The sequence below is a fragment of the Bison bison genome, unplaced genomic scaffold (genome assembly GCF_000754665.1).
Source record: "Bison bison bison isolate TAMUID 2011002044 unplaced genomic scaffold, Bison_UMD1.0 scf7180017864299, whole genome shotgun sequence".
Lineage (NCBI taxonomy): Eukaryota > Metazoa > Chordata > Mammalia > Artiodactyla > Bovidae > Bison > Bison bison.
Window position 1 is genome coordinate 3,414,850 of NW_011494871.1, and position 8,101 is coordinate 3,422,950.

Here is an 8,101-nt window from a genome sequence, read left to right on the forward strand (position 1 = left end):
GATGGGACCGGATGCCATGATCTTAGTTGTCTGAATGTTGAGTTTTAAGCCACTTTTTCACTCTCCTCTTTCACTTTCATCTAGAGGCTCTTTAGTTCTTCTTCACTTTCTGCCATAAGGGTGGTGTCATCTGCATATCTGAGGTTATTGATATTTCTCCCAGCAATCTTGATTCCAGCTTGTGCTTCATCCAGCTCGGCATTTCTCATAATGTACTCTGCGTGTAAGTTAAATAAGCAGGGTGACAATATACAGCCTTGACATACTCCTTTCCCGATTTGGAACCAGTCTGTTGTTCCATGTCATGTTCTAAATGTTGCTTCTTGACTTGCATACAGATTTCTCAGGAGGCAGGTCAGGTGGTCTGGTATTCCCATCTCTTTCAGATTTTCCACAGTTTCTTGTGATCCACACAGTCAAAGGCTTTGGCATAGTCAATAAAGCAGAAATAGATGTTTTTCTGGAACTTTCTTGCTTTTTCCATGATCTAGCGGATGTTGGCAATTTGATCTCTGGTTCGTCTGCCTTTTCTAAATCCATCTTGAACATCTGGAAGTTCACGGTTCACATACTGTTGAAGCCTTGCTTGGAGAAGTTTGAGCATTACTTTGCTAGCATGTGAGATGAGTGCAATTGTGCGGTAGTTTGAATATTCTTTGGCACTGCCTTTCCAGGGATTAGGACATGAGTATCTGCTGGGGAGGTTGTTATTCTGCCTACTTTTTGCAAGAAGGAATCCCCTGATACATGCTGTTTTGAGTACTTCCACTGACAGCAGGGAGGTTAGTACTTTATGAGGCTGCCGAGGGTTGTGTTCAACTCTAATCATCTCTAATCTACAGATGATGACCAACTCTAAATGTCAGAAGATGAGTATGTTCGGTGCCAGTAGTTCCCACGCACAGGTCTTTGCCTTCAGAAATGCAGAAGAAAACCCAGTCTGGTATCCCCACTTACATACGTCCACATGACATTCTTGAAACATTTGAAGACAGCTAGAAGATTTTGTTGTTATTCCTTAGTCGAACAAACTGAGAACCTATTATATGTGGGTTCTATTCTAGGCTTCAGAGATGGGGGAATTTATCATCCAAGGTCCTTAACCTCGTAACACATTACTTCTGGTGAAGAAAACAGGTGGATGATCCAACAAACAGTATTAGCATTGCCTTGAGTACCACCAGATCAAGGGTACCAAAACATTCTTGAAAGAACGGGTTTTTAAATTGTATTTCTTTTTGGCTGCGCTGCCTGCTGCACGCAGGCTTTCTCTAGCTGTGTTGAGCTGGCTGTACTGCCTAGTTGAGTGGGCTTCCTGTTGCAGTGGCTTCTCTTGTTGCAGAGTATGGGCTCTAGGGCGAGTGGGCTCATTAGCTGTGGTCCACTGGCTTAGTTGCCCCTCAGCATATGGGATCCTCCCTGACCAGGAATCGAACCAGTGTCCCCAGCACTGGCAGGCAGATTCCTAAAATCTGGACCACTGGGGAAGTCTGAAAGGATGTTTTTGTTTTGTTTTGTTTTTAAATCATGTAAATAACAATTATAGAAAGAAGTTAGAAACTTTGTACATATGTTTCATATTTCAGGTTTGTTTTTGCTTTGGATTATAATGGGGGGAACATCAGACCCTTCTCACACCCACAGTCCTCTGAAAATCTTACTCTAGCCCTGAGGGAGAGAAGATTTTAGTAAGAGAGAATAGTTTCAATTAGAGTAAGCCAAGATGATTTCCTGGAAAAAGTTGAGACTTCCAAGATGAGTAGATTTAGATAAATAAAGGCTAGAGGAGAAGCCATGCTGTAAACTTCTGCTGCCATGGCAGCCAGAGAAGACAGGACTTGGGCAGATAATTCTTTCAGTTTGGGCTGTGGGTCGAGTATATTCAGAGTGTTTTACTGTGAATTTTTAAATAGAAGTCTTCTCAAAGGCACTGAGAAGACTAGGAATTCTGTGGCGATGGGTTAGCACAACACCTCCCTCTCTGCAGAGAGTCTGTGAAACAAGAAAGAACAATCTCTACAGGCTACAAACCCTGGAGCTAAACACCCTTTGTGTGTTAGTCGCTCAATCATGTCCAATTCTTTGCAATGTTATGGACTGTAGCCTGCCAGGCTCCTCTGTCCCGGGGACTTTCCAAGCAAGAATACTGGAGTGGCTTGCCATTCCCTTCTCCAGGGGATCTTCCCGACCCAGGTCTCCTGCATTGCAGGGGGATTCGTTACCTTCTGAGCCACCAGGGAAGCTCAAACACCCTTTAGCTTCCTGTGATTGAGTTTATCTGAGCCTCCCACAGAGCTCCAAGCACTGGCAACCTGTATAATCTGGGAGATGCTCTGGAGGTGAAGTTCATCAGGTCTTTTGTTCTTAGTCACTTAACTTCTACCCTCTTCCCCATGGTGGAAAAACGTGCTCGCCACGTGCATTCTGGAAAGTGTAATTTGCATTCAGATTGTATACTGCTGCTTCTGAAATATAGATGAACTGAAATACTGTAAATACTGCTGCTACTGCTAAGTCACTTCAGTCGTGTCCAACTCTGTGTGACCCCATAGACGGCAGCCACCAGACTCCGCTGTCCCTGGGATTCTCCAGGCAAGAACACTGGAGTGGGTTGCCATTTCCTTCTCCAATGCATGAAAGCGAAAAGTGAAAGTGAAGTCGCTCAGTCGTGTCCGACTCTTAGCGACCCCATGGACTTCAGCCTACCGGGCTCCCCCGTCCATGGGATTTTCCAGGCAAGAGTACTGGAGTGGGGTGCCATTGCCTTCTCCAGAAGTACTGTAAATAAACGTAACTAATTTTCACTCCAATTTCCTGACAGAAAATGAAAATCTGGTTGTTGTTTTTTCTTTTCAACTCAGCTCTGCAGCTGACACCATAACATTGAATGTTCACTGGTAGACTGAATTATCTGTCGACTTCACCTCTTCATTGCTTAGAAATTGATGCATTTTATAATTAACATTTGAGGTCTCCCCTTTGGCTTTCTTATTTGAATGCTTTGTTACAAAATAATCATTTGTTGTTGTTGTTGTTGTTTTGTTTTAGGCATGTTTGCCTTTAAGACTCAGAATAATTCTGACTTATTTGACTCCACGTCAACTTCAGCAATATTTCCAAAGACCTTCTTAATGATTGCTGGAAGTGTTTCCGGCATTGTTTTGGTTGGAACCAAGTTTGTATCCTGTGAAGATAATCTCATTCTCAGTGATTCTTATTTTTAAATTTTGTTTGGTCCCTAAGGGGGTATGCTGAGTGGAAACTTGAAATTGCATTGTAAGTGAAGACAGGGTCTAAAATGAGAACTAGAAGATGGTACGATGCTGTCTGAACAAACAGTGAGACGATACTGGTATCACTCTTTTTCAGTTCTCTGTGAGGTGCTGGAGAACTCTGCTCACCCTCTCACCTGTATCAACTCAGAGAACTTGGGCCTGATGGCAGCAAAGATCAAGTGGTTCCCCTTCCCTTAGGGCAAAATGGAATCTTTCTGGGGCAGGTGACCACAACTTGGTTTTTTTCCTTATTTATATATAGGTTTGGATGTTTAAAAATGTAACATGATTAAAGACAATTTAAGCAAACCAAGCTCTACCCATTTAATGTTCACACATACTGTAGAAAATAATCGATAACCTAACCCTCAAAGCATGCCCTTAGGGGAAGTTTTTGTCTTGGGTGAAGTAGGAGAGTTGACAGACTTAAGGTATGACCGCCACAATATCACATCGTTACTGATATGGTAGCCACAAACAATGGGCGGGACCTCAGAGAACATGGCAGGAAGTGGCAAGGAGACCTGGAGAAGAACTGGAGATCACCCATGAGGAAGAACCTTAAAAAATGGTTTACTACTGCCAATTTTACCCAATTTGTCACTGTTGCTGACTCATAGCAGCACCTCTTCCCCAGAGGATGGCATGCCTGGGGGACTCCTGGGTTTTGCACTGGTGTCTACAACAACATTCAGATTCTTTGGTCACTTAGCATGAAACGAAAATCCAGAAATCCAAGATCTGTTTCTGGTACTGCTACTGGGCCTTTTGATTGATTTGGGCATATTATTCATTTCTCTGTACTTGAGTTTCTTCCAAAATAAACATAAATAATTCTTACCTAACCTACTCTCAAGTTGATTTGAATATCAAATGAGACATGAAGCATGAAACCTCTTTGGACAGATGAAATGTCATAGAAAATTAGGATGATGTGCTGATGAGTAGTATTATCAGCATTCCAGAGTGGGGCTGGCACCCTCTCCTTCCTTTCCAGATTATTGGCAGTAAGAGAGCATCACATCGTAATCAGACTGGGGGATTCCCATTAGCTTTCAATATACTGTTATTCATGAAACAAGGATCAAAGAGTTTTGTGGCTGTGCCAGCTTCCTGAAAACTTAGGAAGCACTGTGAGTCCAGAAGAGGCATTTGTTGTTAGAGCTCAGAGGTGGAGTGCTTTAACAATGATACACGGCAGCTTCTTATCTCTGCCTCAAAGTATCACTAAACACCCACCCCAAACAAAAAAGGAAAACCTTTAACTGATTCCCAGAAGCACAGACTTTGCAGAAAAGCTGGAAGAGAGAGGGTCAGTGAGCAAGAATAAAAATAGTAGAGTACAATTAGGAAGGAAAAACAGAGACGTCAATATCACCCTGGCAGATACAGAACAAGTAATGAACAAAAGTACCCCAAGGCTAAGCCTAATGGCTCATAAATTGGATATGAGTCAGCAACAGAAGTCCTTTCATTAATTAAGCTCAGAACTGGGGACGATATTAACAATATTTATGGAGGACCGTGTGCTAGGGGGGCTTTTAGTATATATATGCATTATCTTGTTTAACCTCACTAGGCAGGTATCATTGTATCCATATTTCACAAACCAGGAAAATGTTGCCCAGAGCATTACAATATTTGCCCAAGGCCTCCAAGCCATCATGTAGCAAATTTGGGACTTGAGCTGACATCTGTCACCCAAGCCTGTGTTCCTAATCAAGACTGTCAGTTGCCTCTCTGAGAGCATCCTGCTCATGGAGGACAGCGGGGACAGTTCTGGGCTTTGGCAGAGGGACTTGGCAAACCTTAAGAGGATCCTGTGGGTAGAAGTGAGAGGAATAAAATTATTTAACATGGGAAACCGCTCAGAAGGTTAGTACTTAGGAGTTATTGGTATGAATTACCTCTGGGTTTACTGCTTTCTGGGCTATCCAGGTGACTTAGTGGTAAAGAGTTCACCTGCCATTGAGACCTAAGAGACGAGGGTTTGATCCCTGTGTCAGGAAGATCCCCTGGAGGAGGAAATGGCAATCCACCTCAGTACTCTTGACTGGAGAATCCCATGGACAAAGGAGCCCGGCAGGCTACAGTCTATGGAGTCGCAAAGAGTCGGATACAACTGAGCAACTGAGCACACACAAAAAACTGGGAAAGAGAGCTAAGTGGAAACCCATAAGAAAGTTAACTTACTTCATGAGAGTTGAGGTTAAGCAATAGAGAACGGTTACTGGTGGTTTTGGAGAGAAGCAGGATTCAGACTAAATGAGGATCCAGTTGTGACTGTTTCGGGGAATGAAGGATGCTACGTGTTTGTGGCGACCGTGCAGGTGTACCCTGCAAGAGAGCCTGCAGTGGGGACACCATTGACCGACAGCTTCCAAGGGTCACCCTTTGGGCTTGCCAAGGCTTCCAGGTCCAGGCTGCTGTTCTTTCAGCTGCCCCAGGTAATGACTGACCTGAGCGGGGACAAGAGCTGGGCCATCCCTGCCCAGTGGGGGACTCTCCTGCCGGCCCTGACGATGCCCCCTGAGGTTCCTCTCCCAGAACCGCCCAGTGGTCTGAAGCTTCTCCTCCCCAAGGCCCCTCCTTCCCTCTTGTCTGAGGTGTGAGTCATGCAAAGTAGCCTGGAGGTTCGCCTCACCTGCTCCTGCTCTGACCCTTTTATCCTTAACAGGTGCTTCCCCAGTAAATCTCTTGTATGTATAATCTTTGGAGGAGGAAATGACAACCCACTCCACTATTCTTGCCTGGGAAATCCTATAGACAGGGGAGCCTGGTGAGCTCCAGTCCACAGGGTCACAAAAGAATTGAGTATGACTTAGAGACAAAACAAAACAACAATGTATAAAGCTGTCAAGTGTGTCTGCTCAGAGACCTAGACTAACATTATGTTGTGTTGTGAGAGGAAAGTAATCTTTTGTCTTTATAAGTAGGCTCTGCGATTAACTGAGACATTTGAAGGGCAGGCTCCCGGGGTTTCAAAGAGGATGTGCTTAGATAGTCCATCTTCTCCTAGGCCTGAGATTCTATGAGTCTGTCTCTGGAGCTTAAATATAACAGAGGTTGAATGTTCCTAGTTTATTTCATTTTTATAAGATACTCAGTGTTATACGGCCCAAGAAATATGACCTTAAAATGTTTACCTGAACGATAATGAGAAATGCCTGAATGACATCATCACTGTCCCTGTCACCATCTCTGATCTGAAACCTGCACGGCTCTAGCAGATGCTGTTAAAGTTACTGTGGAAGTGAATGCAGCCTCATATTCATTTGTACTAGAAGGCCACAGATCTGAGGACCAGCTTTGGAACTGAATTGAATCCCAAGAGCAATGTGATGAACCAGCTCAAACTTCCCCCACTCAAGAGTCTTCAGAGATGTAGTGCTCAAAATAAAACATACATATATATATATACACACACACACATGCTGAAAGTATTTATGGATCTGTAATTATCATAGGGGCAGAAACATCAGGGCCTAATACACTCAGAGTCACTGAAAAGTACCCTCAACCTGTCTAAAGACGTCAAGGCAACCACCACCACTGGAACACACAGCCACATCCTCTGAAACACGAACATTTGGCCTTCTCAACAAAAGGCAGCTCTGGTTTCCCAGGAAATCACCTCCCACGTCTATGTTGACAGATATCCAAGGTCTCTGATTTCCAATGTTATACAAGGTTGAGGGGGGAGACCCTGCTGACTCTGCAATGGAAGCAAAACCACCTGCTTCATTTGGAGCACCATTCCTAAATGATGTCTTCTTCCTCTGGCTGGAGATTATTCAAATGGAGAGATGCAGGAAGATGAAAAGTTGCTGGTAGGTTCTTGCATGGGAGGATTGATAATATTCATGAAAAGCCTTTGGACACAGCCTTTTAACTCTGACCTTAACACAGCATCTTCAGATGTCTCTTATTTAAGGGACTAGATCTGATAGATGGAGTGCCTGATGAACTATGGATGGAGGTTCATGACATTGCACAGGAGACAGGAATCAAGACCATTCCAAAGAAAAAGAAGTGCAAAAAGGCAAAATGGCTGTCTAACGAGGCCTTACAAATACTGTGAAAGAAGAGAAGCAAAAAGCAAAGGAGAAAAGGAAAGATATACCCATTTGAATGCAGAGTTCCAAAGAATAGCAAGGAGAGATATGAAAGCCTTCCTCAGTGATCAATGCAAAGAAATAGACAGAAACAATAGAATGGGAAAGACTAGAGATCTCTTCAAGAAAATTAGACATACTAAGGGAACATTTCATGAAAAGATGGGCTCAATAAAGGACAGAAATGGTATGGACCTAACAGAAGCAGAAGATATTAAGAAGAGGTGGAAAGAATACACAGAAGAACTGTACAAAAAAGATCTTCACGACCCAGATAATCACAATAGTGTGATCACTCACCTAGAGCCAGACATCCTGGAATGTGAAGTCAAGTGGGCCTTAGGAAGCATCACTATGAACAAAACTAGTGGAGGTGATGGAATTCCAGTTGAGCTATTTCAAATCCTGAAAGATGATGCTGTGAAAGTGCTGCACTCAATGTGTCAGCAAATTTGGAAAACTCAGCAGTGGCCACAGGACTGGAAAAGGTCAGTTTTCATTCCAATCCCAAAGAAAGGCAATGCCAAAGAATGCTCAAACTACCGCACAATTCCACTCTTCTCACACACTAGTAAAGTAATGCTCAAAATTTCTCCAAGCCAGGCTTCAGCAATACATGAACTGTGAACTTCCAGATGTTCAAGCTGGTTTTAGAAAAGGCAGAGGAACCAGAGATCAAATTGCCAACATCTGCTGGATCATCAAAAAAGC